This window comes from Procambarus clarkii, chromosome 51, assembly GCF_040958095.1.
Source record: "Procambarus clarkii isolate CNS0578487 chromosome 51, FALCON_Pclarkii_2.0, whole genome shotgun sequence".
Lineage (NCBI taxonomy): Eukaryota > Metazoa > Arthropoda > Malacostraca > Decapoda > Cambaridae > Procambarus > Procambarus clarkii.
The window spans coordinates 34,436,673-34,452,359 of record NC_091200.1 but is presented as its reverse complement, the minus strand read 5'-3'; positions in this window follow the sequence as shown (position 1 = coordinate 34,452,359).

Genomic DNA, 15,687 nt, shown 5'->3' with positions numbered 1-15,687 from the left:
ACAACGAGTCTGTGTGAGGGGTGAGGTCTCAGATTGGCGAGACGTCACAAGTGGAGTCCCGCAGGGGTCAGTCCTTGCACATACTGTTTCTGGTATATGTAAATGATCTCCCAGAGGGTATAGATTCGTTCCTCTCAATGTTTGCCGACGATGCAAAAATTATGAGGAGGATTGAAACAGAGGATGATAGTAGGAGGCTACAAGATGACCTGGATAGACTGAGTGAATGGTCCAACAAATGGCTGTTGAAGTTCAACCCGAGTAAATGCAAAGTAATGAAACTAGGCAGTGGAAACAGGAGGCCAGGCACAGGATACAGAATAGGAGATGAAGTACTTAATGAAACAGACAGAGAGAAAGATCTAGGAGTTGATATCACACCAAACCTGTCTCCTGAAGCCCACATAAAGAGAATAACGTCTGCGGCATATGCGAGGCTGGCTAACATCAGAACGGCGTTCAGGAACCTGTGTAAGGAATCATTCAGAATCTTGTACACCACATATGTAAGACCAATCCTGGAGTATGCGGCCCCAGCATGGAGCCCGTACCTTGTCAAGCACAAGACGAAGCTGGAAAAAGTCCAAAGGTATGCTACTAGACTAGTCCCAGAACTAAGAGGCATGAGTTATGAGGAAAGGCTGCGGGAAATGCACCTTACGACACTGGAAGACAGAAGAGTAAGGGGGGACATGATCACAACCTACAAAATCCTCAGGGGAATCGACCGGGTAAACAAGGATGAACTATTCAACACTGGTGGGACGCGAACAAGGGGACACAGGTGGAAGCTGAGTACCCAAATGAGCCACAGAGACGTTAGAAAGAACTTTTTCAGTGTCAAAGTAGTTAGTAAATGGAATGCATTAGGAAGTGATGTGGTGGAGGCTGACTCCATACACAGTTTCAAATGTAGATATGATAGAGCCCAATAGGCTCAGGAATCTGTACACCAGTTGATTGACGGTTGAGAGGCGGGACCAAAGAGCCAGAGCTCAACCCCCGCAAGCACAATTAGGTGAGTACAATTAGGTGAGTACACACACACACACACACACGCACACACGCACACACACGCACACACACACGCACACACACACACACACACACACACACACACACACACACATACACACACACACACACACACACACACACACACACACACACACACACACACACACACACACACGCACGCACGCACACACACACACACACACACACACACACACACACACACACACACACACACACACACACACACACACACACACACACACACACACACACACACACACACACACACACACACACATACACACAAAATATGTGTGTGTGTATCCTCCTGTGTGTGTGTGCAATCCTCCTGAAACCAATTATGAGGAGGATTGAAACAAGGGATGATAGTATGAGGGTATAGGACGACCAAGACAGATTGAGTGAATAGTCAAACAAATGGCTGTTAAAGTTTAACCCGAGTAAATGCAAAGTAATGAAACTAGGCAGTGGAAACAGGAGGCCAGACACAGGATACAGAATATGAGATGAAGTACTTAATGAAATGGAGAAAGAGACAGATGTATGAATTGACATCACACCAAACCTGTCTCCTGAAGCCCACATAAAAATAATTACGTCTGCGGCATATTCAAAGCTGGCTAACATCAGAACAGCCTTCAGGAACCTGTGTAAGGAATTGTTTAGAATCTTGTACACCCCATACATATGACCAATCCTGGAGTATGCGGTCCCAGCATGGAGCCCGTACCTTGCCAAGCACAAGACGAAGCTGGAAAAACGTCAGAGGTATGCCATTAGACTGGCCCCGGAACTAAGAGGCATGAGATATGAGGAACAACTGCGGGAAATGCACCTTACGACACTGGGAGACAGAAGAGTGAGTGGAGACATGATCACTACCTACAAAATCCTCAGGGGAATTGATAGGGTAAACTAAGGTAAACTATTCATCACTGGCGGTACGTGAACAAGGGGACACAGGTGGAAACTGAATACCCAAATGAGCCACAGGGACGTTAGAAAGAACTTCTTCAGTGTCAGAGTAGTTAACAGGTGGAATGCATTAGGAAGAGATGTGGAGGAGACTTTCTCCATACACAGTTTTAAATGTAGATATGATAGAGCCCAGTAGGCTCAGGAATCTGTACATCAGTTGATCGACAGTAGAGAGGCGGGCCCAAAGAGCCAAAGCTCAACCCCCGCAAGCAAAATTAGGTGAGTACACACACACACACACACAACTTTGTTACTACAACAACTACAAAGCGACTACACAGTGACTACTACACAGCGACTACAAAGCCAGCTAGCTGGCTCAGTGGAGAGCGCTCTTGACTTGTGGACCTAGGGACCAGGGTTCGATCCCGGCAGCCGGCAGGAAAACAATGGGCAAAGTTTCTTTCACCCTGTTGCCCCTGTTACCTAGCAGTAAATAGGTACCTGGGAGTTAGTCAGCTGTCACGGGCTGCTTCCTGTGTGTGTGGGGGGGGGGATTGTAGTTTGTAACGGTTGATTGACAGTTGAGAGGCGGGCCGAAAGAGTAGTGTTCAACCCCTGCAAATGCAACTAGGTGAATACACACATTTAGGCAGTGATGTGGTGGAGGCTGACTCCATACACAGATTCAAATGTAGATATGATAGAGCCCAGTAGGCTCAGGAATTTGTGCATAGTTGATTGACGGTTGAGAGGCAGGACCAAAGAGCCAGAGCTCAACCCCTGCAAGCACAACTAGGTGAGTATGCACACACACAAACATACACACACTCAATACAATGTGTGCAATACAAAATTCCTCTGGAGGAATACAAAAAAGTATTTCCCTCTGTATTTCTCCAGAGGGACAGAATCAAGGAGGAGAGAGCCATGGTGACAGAAGCAAGGAAGAAGTGCAGGGAGAGAGGAGTAAACAAAGAAATCACAGCTCCAAACACAACAGTCCCAGAAACAAGAGGGGAACCTACAACAAGAATCCCAGCTACACCAGAGGGGAGGGCAACACTACCACCTTCCTCTGCATAGAAACCCTCCCTACCCCTCACCCACCCTGCCCCCACTCAAATGCTCACTCAACCCTCACTCCCCTTGGTACTGTGTCAAAACCTTTCTGACAATCCAAGAAAATGCAGTCTGCCCAGCCTACTCTTTCTTGCTTAACGTTTGTCACCTGGTCGTAGAATTCTATTAAGCCTGACAAGCAAGATTTACCTTCCCTGAACCCATGTTGGCGATTTGTCACAAAGTCCCTGCTCTCTTTTAGGGAGTCGGTCGGCCGAGCGGACAGCACACTGGACTTGTGATCCTGTGGTCCCGGGTTCGATCCCGGGCGCCAGCAAGAAACAATGAGCAGAGTTTTTTTCACCCTATGCCCTTGTTACCTAGCAGTAAATAGGTACCTGGGTGTTTGTCAGCTGTCACGGGCTGCTTCCTGGGGGTGGAGGCCTGGTCGAGGACCAGGCCGCGGGGACACTAAAGCCCCGAAATAATCTCAAGATAACCTTAAGATAACCTCTCCAGTTATGTTATTAGGTTTTTTCTCACGATCTTCTCTATCACCTTGCATGGTAAACAAGTCATGGACACTGGCCTGTCGTTCAGTGCCTCTTGCCTGTCGCCCTTTTTGTATATTGGGACCACATTAGCAGTCTTCCATATTTCTGGTAGGTCCCCCGTTTCCAGTGACCTACTATACACTATGGAGAGTGGCAAGCAAAGTGCTCCTGCACACTCTTTCAATACCCATGGTGAGATTCCGTCCGGCCCAACAGCTTTTCACACATCCAACTCCAATATGTGCTTCTTGACCTCATCTCTTGTAATTTCGAACCTATCCAAGGTCACCTGGTTTGCTGCCACCTCTTCTAGCGCCGTGACATCTCCCTGTTCTATTGTAAAGACCTCCTGGAACCATTTGTTGAGTTCTTCACACACCTCTTTGTCATTCTCTGTGTACCTGTCCTCGCCCACCCTAAGTTTCATCACCTGTTCCTTCACTGTTGTCTACCTCCTGATGTGACTATGTAGTAGCTTTGGTTCAGTCTTGTCTTTATTAGCTATATCATTTTATACCTTTTCTCAGCTGCTCTTCTCACACTAACATACTCGTTCCTGGTTCTCTGGTATCTCTCTCTACTTTCTGGTGTTCTGTTATTACGGAAGTTCCTCCGTGCCCTTTTGTTCAACTCCTTTGCTTTCATACATTCCCTATTAAACCACGGATTCTTCCTTTGCTTCTCTGTTTTTCCTGTGTGTGTGTGTGTGTGTGTGTGGTGTGAGGGGGGTTAGCCGATGGCGGGAGGGAGGAAAGATGTAGGGGGGGAGAGGAATGATGTGAGGAAGAGGGAGGAAGGGAGTGAGGGAGGGAGTGAGGGAGGGAGGAAGAGAGAGAGAGGAGAGTGTGGTTGAGTGAGGGAGAGAGAGAAAGTAAGTGTGTGTTTGTGTGGTAGGTGGTGTATGTTGAGAGGGAGGGAGGGGGGGGGGGTTGACGGTGTGATCTTATGGCACTTAGGTGTGATAAAGTAATATCCACATGATCAGTATATTTTTAGATTCTTTGCGTTTTCATAGCTTATGACCAAGACTAATTGATATACTAAATGCACTGTACACCGTTAATTGACACATGAGGCACTTACCTGCCTTCTCAATCCCCAGAGCACACTAGGTGCGTATGAAGCATTGTAGCCATTGTAGTTCTTGTTGACCACACCGCTGCCAGACTCTAAGTTTCCTCCCTCGTAGCATGGATGTCGTACTCCTATTGTAATTGTCCACTTAGCACAATCCGACACTGCCACTAAATTGCTATTGCCTATGCCTTGTGTTACTCTTTTTAATATCACTACACACTGCCCTCACACTAGTGTGTGTGCAGAGTCTGCCGATGTCTGGTAATTACCTAAGTAATTACCTAAGCGCAGTTACAGGTTGAGAGCTACGCTCGTGGTGTCCCGTCTTCCCAGCACTCTTTGTCATATAACGCTTTGAAACTACTGACTGTCTTGGCCTCCACCACCTTCTCACCTAACTTGTTCCAACCGTCTACCACTCTGTTTGCGAAAGTGAATTTTCTTATATTTCTTCGGCATCTGTGTTTAGCTAGTTTAAATCTATGACCTCTTGTTCTTAAAGTTCCAGGTCTCAGGAAATCTTCCTTATCGATTTTTTCAATTCTTGTTACTATTTTGTATGTAGTGATCATATCACCTCTTTTTCTTCTGTCTTCTAGTTTTGGTATATTTAATGCCTCTAACCTCTCCTCGTAGCTCTTCCCCTTCAGTTCTGGGAGCCACTTAGTAGCATGTCTTTGCACCTTTTCCAGCTTGTTGATGTACTTCTTAAGATATGGGCACCACACAACAGCTGCATATTCTAGCCTCGGCCTAACAAAAGTCATGAACAATTTCTTTAGTATATCGCCATCCATGTATTTAAAAGCAATTCTGAAGTTAGAAAGCGTGGCATAGGCTCCTCACACAATATTCTTTATGTGGTCCTTAGGTGATAGTTTTCTCTCTAGAACCACCCCTAGATATCTTTCTTTATCAGAATTCCTTAAAGATTTCTCACATAATATATAGGTTGTGTGAGGTCTATGTTCTCCTATTCCACATTCCATAACATGGCATTTATTAACATTAAATTCCATTTGCCCAGTGGTGCTCCATATACTTATTGTGTCCAGGTCATCTTGAAGGGCATGACAATCATCTAAGTTTCTTATCCTTCCTATTATCTTAGCATCATCAGCAAACATGTTCATATAATTCTGTATACCAACTGGTAGATCATATATGTAGACAATAAACATCACTGGTGCAAGAACTGAACCCTGTGGTACTCCACTTGTGACATTTCTCCAGTCCGATACATTGCCTCTGATCACTGCCCTCATTTTTCTATCAGTCAGAAAATTTTTCATCCATGTTAGAAGCTTACCTGTCACCCCTCCAATATTTTCCAGTTTCCAGAACAACCTCTTATGTGGAACTCTGTCGAAAGCCTTTTTCAGGTCCAGATAGATGCAGTTAACCCAACCACCTCTTTCCTGTAATATCTCTGTTGCTCGATCATAGAAACTTAGTAAATTCGATACACAGGACCTTCCAGATTGAAAACCATACTGTCTGTCTGATATTATATCATTTCTCTCCAAGTGTTCTACCCATTTAGTTTTAATTATTTTTTTCCAATATTTTGACTATTACACTTGTCAATGATACCGGTCTATAATTAAGGGGGTCTTCCCAGCTTCCACTTTTGTAGATTGGAACTATGTTAACCTTTTTGCACACATTAGCTACAACTCCTGTAAACAGGGATGCCTGAAAAATCAGTTGAAGTGGAATGCTGAGCTCAGGTGCACATTCTCTCAGAACCCATGGTGAAACTCCATCTGGCCCAACTGCTTTGTTCTTATTTAGCTCCTTGAGCATTTTTTCCACTTCGTCTCTAGACACCTCTATGTGCTCTATGTTGTTCTCTGGAATCCTTATTGTATCTGGTTCCCTGAAGATTTTATTTTGTACAAACACTCTTTGGAACTTTTCGTTTAATGTTTCACACGTTTCCTTTTCATTTTCCGTGAATCTATTTCCCATTTTCAACCTCTGAATATTATCCTTTACCTGCAATTTGTTGTTAATGAATTTATAGAATTGACCTGGTTCTGTTTTACATTTGTCTGCAATCCCTTTTTCAAAATTTCTTTCTGCCTCTCTCCTCACTGCCGTGTAGTTGTTTCTCGCATCTTTGTATCGCTGGTATGTTTGGGGGTTTGGCCTCTTCCTGTATTGATTCCATTTTTGTTTCTTTTGGTCTCTGGCTCTCCAGCAATTTCGGATGAACCAATCCTGTTTCCTAATTCTGCATCTCTGTTTTGGTATAATTTTTTTTGTGCCATTATCATATATTTCACAAAACTTGACATACATCTCATTCACTTCCTTGCCTAGCAACAAGTCTGTCCAATTATACTCACTAAAAATTTTTCTAAGGCTGCCATAATGTCCTCTCCTAAAGTCAGGTTTTTCAATTGCATCAACCTTCATATTTTCTTCCAGATTATAACGCATTGCATACTTTATTCCCAAAAAGACATGGTCACTTTTACCCAAGGGAGGAAGGTACTGAATGTCAAATATTTCTTCCTCCTTCCTGGTAAATATCAAATCTAGCATGGAGGGAACGTCCCCTTCCCTCATCCTCGTAGCTTGTTTAACATGATGATACAAGAATGTTTCCAGGATGAGGTCTACAAATTTACAGGTCCAAAAATCTTCTGTTTTACCTTCATATGTTTCCCAGTCTATAGATTTCAAGTTGAAGTCACCAACAATCAACAGTCGTGAACTATAGTTATCCGCTCTCGCTATGATCTCTCTCATTATTGTTATAAGACCTTCTCATTTACTATCTAGCTCCTCCTTTGACCATGTGCTGCTTGGCGGTGGACTATATGCATTTATGATCATTAGTGTGTGTGTGTGTGTGTGTGTGTGTGTGTGTGTGTGTTTACTAGTTGTGTACTAGTTGTGTTTTTACGGGGGTTGAGCTTTGCTCTTTCGGCCCGCCTCTCAACTGTCAATCAACTGTTTACTAACTACTTTTTTTTTCCACACCACACACACACACCCCAGGAAGCAGCCCGTGACAGCTGACTAACTCCCAGGTACCTATTTACTGCTAGGTAACAGGGGCATTCAGGGTGAAAGAAACTTTGCCCATTTGTTTCTGCCTCGTGCGGGAATCGAACCCGCGCCACAGAATTACGAATCCTGCGCGCTATCCACCAGGCTACGAGGCCCCTGGAATCCTTATTGTATCTGGTTCCCTGAAGATTTTATTTTGTACAAACACTCTTTGGAACTTTTCGTTTAATGTTTCACACGTTTCCTTTTCATTTTCCGTGAATCTATTTCCCATTTTCAACCTCTGAATATTATCCTTTACCTACAATTTGTTGTTAATGAATTTATAGAATAGACCTGGTTCTGTTTTACATTTGTCTGCAATCCCTTTTTCAAAATTTCTTTCTGCCTCTCTCCTCACTGCCGTGTAGTTGTTTCTCGCATCTTTGTATCGCTGGTATGTTTGGGGGTTTGGCCTCTTCCTGTATTGATTCCATTTTTGTTTCTTTTGGTCTCTGGCTCTCCAGCAATTTCTGATGAACCAATCCTGTTTCCTAATTCTGCATCTCTGTTTTGGTATAATTTTTTTTGTGCCTTTATCATATATTTCACAAAACTTGACATACATCTCATTCACTTCCTTGCCTAGCAACAAGTCTGTCCAATTATACTCACTAAAAATTTTTCTAAGGCTGCCATAATGTCCTCTCCTAAAGTCAGGTTTTTCAATTGCATCAACCTTCATATTTTCTTCCAGATTATAACGCATTGCATACTTTATTCCCAAAAAGACATGGTCACTTTTACCCAAGGGAGGAAGGTACTGAATGTCAAATATTTCTTCCTCCTTCCTGGTAAATATCAAATCTAGTATGGAGGGAACGTCCCCTTCCCTCATCCTCGTAGCTTGTTTAACATGATGATACAAGAATGATTTTATTTGTGATTTTATTTGTGTGTGTGTGTGTGTGTGTGTGTGTGTGTGTGTGTGTGTGTGTGTGTGTGTGTGTGTGTGTGTGTGTGTGTGTGTGTGTGTGTGTGTGTGTGTGTGTGTGTGTGTGTGTGTGTGTGTGTGTGTGTGTGTGTGTGTGTGTGTGTGTGCGTTTGTGTGTGTGTGTGTGTGTGTGTTTGTGAGTTTTTGTTTGTGTTTGGTATGTGTGTGTGTGTGTGTTTGGTATGTGAGTGTGTGTGTGTTTGGTATGTGTGTGTGTGTACTCACCTATTTGTACTCACCTATTTGTGCTTGCAGGGGTTGAGCTTTGGCTCTTTGGTCCCGCCTCTCAACTGTCAATCAACTGGTGTACAGATTCCTAAGCCTACTGGGCTCTATCATATCTACATTTGAATCTGTGTATGGAGTCAGCCTCCACCACATCACTGCCTAATGCATTCCATCCGTTAACTACTCTGACACTGAAAAAGTTCCTTCTAACGTCTCTGTGGCTCATGTGAGTTCTCAGTTTCCACCTGTGTCCCCTTGTTCGCGTCCCACCAGCGTTGAATAGTTTATCCTTGCTTACCCATTCGATTCCTCTGAGGATTTTGTAGGTTGTGGTCATGTCTCCCCTTACTCGTCTGTCTTCCAGTGTCGTAAGGTGCATTTCCCGCAGCCTTTGCTCGTAACTCATGCCTCTTAGTTCTGGGACTAGTCTAGTGGCATACCTTTGGACTTTTTCCAGCTTCGTCTTGTGCTTGACAAGGTACGGGCTCCATGCTGGGGCCGCATACTCCAGGATTGGTCTTACATATGTGGTGTACAAGATTCTGAATGATTCCTTACACAGGTTCCTGAACGCTGTTCTGATGTTAGCCAGCCTCGCATATGCCGCAGGCGTTATTCTTTTTATGTGAGCTTCAGGAGCCAGGTTTGGTGTGATATCAACTCCTAGATCTTTTTCTCTGTCCGTTTCATTAAGTACTTCATCTCCTATTCTGTATCCTGTGTCTGGCCTCCGGTTTCCACTGCCTAGTTTCATTACTTTGCATTTACTCGGGTTGAACTTCAACAGCCATTTGTTGGACCATTCACTCAGTCTGTCTAGGTCATCTTGTAGCCTCCTACTATCGTCCTCAGTTTCAATACTCCTCATAATTTTTGCATCACCGGTAAACATTGAGAGAAACTATTCTATACCCTCTGGGAGATCATTTACTTATATCATATACAGTATAGGCCCAAGGACTGACCCCTGCGGGACTCCACTCGTAAAGTCTCGCCAATCTGAGATCTCACCCCTCAGACAGACTCGTTGTCTCCTGTTGCTTAGGTACTCCTTTATCCAATGGAGTACCTTCCATTTCACTCCAGCCTGCATCTCCAGTTTTTTCACTAGCCTCTTGTGTGGCACTGTATCAAAGGCTTTCTGACAATCCAAAAATATGCAGTCTTCCCACCCTTCTCTTTCTTGCCTTATTTTTGTTGCCTGGTCGTAGAATTCAAGTAACCCTGTGAGGCAGGACCTGCCATCCCTGAACCCATGTTGATGCTGTGTTACAAAGTTCTTTCGCTCCAGGTGTTCCACTAGCTTTCTTCACACAATCTTCTCCATCAGCTTGCATGGTATGCAGGTTAGGGACACTGACCTGTAATTCAGTGCCTCCTGTCTATCCCCTTTCTTGTATATCGAGACTACGTTAGCTGCTTTCCAAATTTCTGGCAGTTCCCCCTGTTGCCAGTGATTTGTTATACACTATGGAGAGTGGCAGGCACAGTTCTTCTGATCCTTCCTATAGTATCCAAGGGGAGATTTCATCTGGGCCTATAGCCTTTGTCACATCTAACTCTAGTAAACACTTCCTTACTTCCCCGCTGGTAACCTCAAACTCTTCCAGTGGATCCTTGTTAGCCATTCCCTCTCTTATATCTGGCATTTCTCCTTACTCTAAGGTGAAGACCTCCTGGAATTTCTTATTCAGTTCCTCACACACTTCCTTGTCGTTTGTAGTGAATCCTTCTGCCTCTATCCTTAATTTCTTGACCTGTTCCTTTACTGTTCTTTTTCTTCTGATGTGGCTATGCAGCAATTTAGACTGAGTCTTTGTCTTGCTTGCAATGTCATTTTAGTATTGTCTTTCTGCCTCTCTTTTCATCCTGACATATTCATTCCTGGCACGCTGGTACCTTTCTCTGCTCTCCAGTGTCCTGTTATTCCTGTAGTTTCTCCATGCCCTTTTACTTTGCTGCTTAGCTAGCCTACATCTCTGATTAAACCATGATTTTCTCATCTTCATTCCACTCTTTTCCTTTTGGACTGGGACAAATTTGTTTGCTGCGTCCTTGCACTTCTGCGTGATGTAGTCCATCATATTTTGGGCCGTCTTTCCCCTGAGTTCTGTTTCCCATGCTATATCTGTTATGAATTTTCTTATCTCCTCATAGTTTCCCTTTCGGTATGCTAACCGTTTTGTTTCAGAGTCCCTCCTCGAGTTCTATAACCCTGCTTCAATCAGGTACTCACCTAGTTGTGTTTGAGGGGGTTGAGCTCTGGCTCTTTGGTCCCGCCTCTCAACCGTCAATCAACAGGTGTACAGATTCCTGAGCCTACTGGGCTCTATCATATCTACATTTGAAACTGTGTATGGAGTCAGCCTCCACCACATCACTTCCTAATGCATTCCATTTGTCAACCACTCTGACACTACCTTACCTTGAGGTTACCTTGAGGTGCTTCCGGGGCTTAGCGTCCCCGCGGCCCGGTCGTTGACCAGGCCTCCTGGTTGCCGGACTGATCAACCAGGCTGTTGGACGCGGCTGCTCGCAGCCTGACGTATGAGTCACAGCCTGGTTGATCAGGTATCCTTTGGAGGTGCTTATCCAGTTCTCTCTTGAACACTGTGAGGGGTCGGCCAGTTATGTCCCTTATGTGTAGTTGAAGCGTGTTGAACAGTCTCGGACCTCTGATGTTGATAGAGTTCTCTCTCAGAGTACCTGTTGCACCTCTGTTTTTCAACGGGGGTATTCTGCATATCCTGCCATGTCTTCTGGTCTCATGTGATGTTATTTCTGTGTGCAGGTTTGGGACCAGCCCTTCTAATATTTTCCACGTGTAAATTATTATGTACCTCTCCCGCCTGCGCACAAGGGAGTACAGTTTTAGGCTCTTTAGTCGGTCCCAATAATTTAAATGTTTTACTGAGTGGATTCTAGCAGTAAAGGATCTCTGCACGCTCTCCAGGTCAGCAATTTCTCCAGCTTTGAAAGGTGCAGTCATTGTGCAGCAGTACTCCACTTTAGAGAGTACAAGCGTTTTGAAAAGTATCATCATCGGTATAGCATCTCTAGTGTGAAAAGTTCTTGTTATCCAACCTGTCATTTTTCTTGCAGTTGTGACGGCTACTTTATTGTGTTCTTTAAAGGTAAGGTCTTCCGACATGAGTACACCCAGATCCTTTACATTGCCTTTTCGTTCTATGTTATGATTTGCCTGAGTTTTGTACGTGGTTTCCGTTTTATATTTTAATTTTTTCCATAGCGCATGAGCTGGAACTTATCTTCGTTAAACACCATATTATTTTCTGTAGCCCATAGAAAGACCTGATCTACATCTGACTGGAGGTTCGCCGTGTCCTCTATGTTGCCTACTCTCATGAAGATCCTAGTGTCATCTGCAAAGGATGATACAGTGCTATAGGTTGTGTTCTTGTCTATGTCCGATAGAGGATGAGAAAAAGTACTGGAGCAAGCACAGTACCCTGGGGGACTGAGCTCTTCACGGTTGATGGGCTGGATTTTATTTTGTTGACTATTACACATTGGGTTCTGTTGGTCAGGAAATTGTAGATCCATCTGCATATTTTTCCGGTAATTCCTTTTGAACGCATTTTGTGTGCAATAACACCATTGTCACATTTATCAAAAGCTTTTGCGAAATCTGTGTAAATTACATCCGCGTTTTGTTTATCTTCCATATCATAGTGGTCCAGCAACTAAGACAGGCAAGAGCGCCCTGTTCTGAAACCATGTTGTCCGGGGTTATGGAGATGCTGTGAATCCATGTATTTTGTGATCTTACTTCTTAGCACTCTCTCAAAAATTGTTATGATGTGCGATGTTAGTGCTATCGGTCTGTAATTTTTTGCCTCTGCCTTATTTCCTCCTTTATGAAGTGGTGCTATCTCTGCTGTTTTTAGTATATCAGGAATAACGCCAGTATCTAGGCTTTGTCTCAACAGAATGTCGAGGGCCTGCGATAGTGGTTTTTTACAGTTCTTGATGAATATGGAGTTCCAAGAATCCGGGCCTGGTGCAGAGTGCATAGGCATACTGTTTATGGCTTCTTCAAAATTCAGTGGGGATAGGATGACGTCTGATATATGATTTGATGTTGGTATCATATCCATGAAAAATTCATTTGGGTTATCAATGTTTAGTGTGTTTAATGGCTCGCTGAAAACAGAGTCGTACTGCTTCCTCAGTAACTCGCTCATTTCTTTGTTGTCATCGGTATAAAAAAGTTCTTTCTAATATCTCTGTGGCTCATTTGGGCACTCAGTTTCCACCTGTGTCCCCTAGTGCGTGAGCCCCTTGTGTTAAATAGACTGTCTTTATCTATCATATCAATTCCTTTCAGAATCTTGAATGTGGTGATCATGACCCCCCCTAACTCTTCTGTCTTCCAGCGAAGTGAGGTTTAATTCCCGTAGTCTCTCGTCGTAGCTCATACCTCTCAGCTCGGGTACTAGTCTGGTGGCAAACCTTTGAACCTTTTCCAGTTTAGTCTTATCCTTGACTAGATATGGACTCCATGCTGGGGCTGCATACTCCAGGATTGGCCTGACATATGTGGTATACAAAGTTCTGAATGATTCTTTACACAAGTTTCTGAATGCCGTTCGTATGTTGGCCAGCCTGGCATATGCCGCTGATGTTATCCGCTTGATATGTGCTGCAGGAGACAGGTCTGGCATGATATCAACCCCCAAGTCTTTTTCCTTCTCTGACTCCTGAAGAATTTCCTCTCCCAGATGATACCTTGTATCTGGCCTCCTGCTCCCTACACCTATCTTCATTACATTACATTTGGTTGGGTTAAACTCTAGGTGTGTGTGTGTGTGTGTGTGTATACTCACCTAATTGTACTCACCTAATTGTGCTTGTGGGGGTTGAGCTTTGTCTCTTTGGGCCCGCCTCTCAACTGTCAATCAACTGGTGTACAGGTTCCTGAGCCTACTGGGCTCTATCACATCTACATATGAAACTGCGTATGGAGTCAGCCTCCACCACATCACTTCCTTGAGCATTCTATTTATTAACTGTTGTTGTTGTTAAAGATTCGCTACCTGGAACAAGAAGTTCGAAGTAGCACTGGCTATGGTGAGCCCGTAGATTTATTAACTACTCTGACACTCAAAAAATTATTTCTAACGTCTCTGTGGCTCATCTGGGTACTACGTTTTCACCTGTGTCCCCTTGTTCGTGTCCCACCCGTGCTGAAGAGTTTGTCTTTGTCCACCCTGTCAATTCCCTAGAGAATTTTGTAGGTGGTTATCATGTCTCCCCTTACTCTTCTGTTTTCCAGGGACACGAGGTTCAGCTCCTTTAGCCTTTCCTCGTTGCTCATTCCTCTCAGTTCTGGGACATAGCCCATCCCTAGTAGCTCTGGGATGAGCCTCGTTTCAAACTTTTCCAGTTTCCTTGTGTTTCTTCAGGTGGGGACTCAATGATTGTGGAGCATACTTCAAGACTGGACTCACGTAGGCAGTGTAAAGTACCCTAAAAGCCTCCTCACTTAGGTTTCTGAATAACTTTTGCCAGTGCAGAGTATGCTGCTGTTGTTATCCTTTATATATGTGCCTCAGGAGTTAGATTAGGTGTTACATCCACTCCCTGGTCTCATTCTCGAATCGTCATAGGTAGGCACTTCCCCTTCACTTTTGTACTGTCTCTTTGTTCTCCTATCACATAATCCCAATTCCATAACTTTACATTTGCTCGTGTTGAACTCCAGTAACCATTTCTCTGACCATACCTGCAACCTGTTCAAGTCCTCTTAGAGGAATCTATAATCCTCATCTGTCATAACTCTTCTCTGTAATTTTGGGGCATCTGCGAACATCGATATGAAAGATTCTACTCCTGTAAACATGTCATTTACGTAATTTAGAAACAGAATTAGTCCCAGCACCGACCCTTGAGGTACTCCACTCATTACTGTTCGCCGGTCCGACTTCTCGCCCTTTACCATTATTTTCTGGCTCCTTCCTGTTAGATACTCACCTAATTGTGCGTGCGGGGGTCCAGCTTTGTCTTTTTGGTCCCGCCTCTCAACTGTCAATCAACTGGTGTACAGATTCCTGAGCCTACTGGGCTCTATCATATCTACACTTGAAACTGTGTATGGAGTCAGCCTCCACCACATCACTTTCTAGAGCATTCCATTTATTAACTACTCTGGCACTAAAAAAAATTTTTCTAACGTCTCTGTGGCTCATCTGGGTACTAAGTTTCCACCTGTTTCCCCATGTTCGTGTTCCACCCGCACTAAAGAGCTTGTCTTTGTCAACCCTGTCAATTCCCCAGAGAATTTTGTAGGTGGTTATCATGTCTCCCCTTACTCTTCTGTTTTCCAGGGATGTGAGGCTCAGTTCCCTTAGCCTTTCCTCGTAACTCATTCCTCTCAGTTGCGGGACCAGTCTGGTGGCATACCTCTGAATCTTCTCTAACTTCGTCTTGTGTTTAACTAGGTATGGACTCCAGGCTGGAGCTGCATAATCCAGGATTGGTCTTACATAAGTGGTATACAGGGTCCTGGTCGATTCCTTACACAAGTTTCTAAAGGCAGTTCTTATATTGGCCAGTCTAGCATATGCCGCTGATGATATCCTTTTGATGTGGGCCTCTGAGGACAGGTTCGGCGTAATATCGACCCCCAGATCTTTCTCTCTATTTAACTCTTGTAGGATTTCACCTCCCAGATGGTACCTTGTGTTCAGCCTTCTGCTCCCTTCGCCTAATTTCATTACTTTACACTTTCAAGAGTTGATCTTTAGCAGCCATTTTTTAGACCATTCCTCTAGTTTGTCCTGGTCGTCCTGTAGT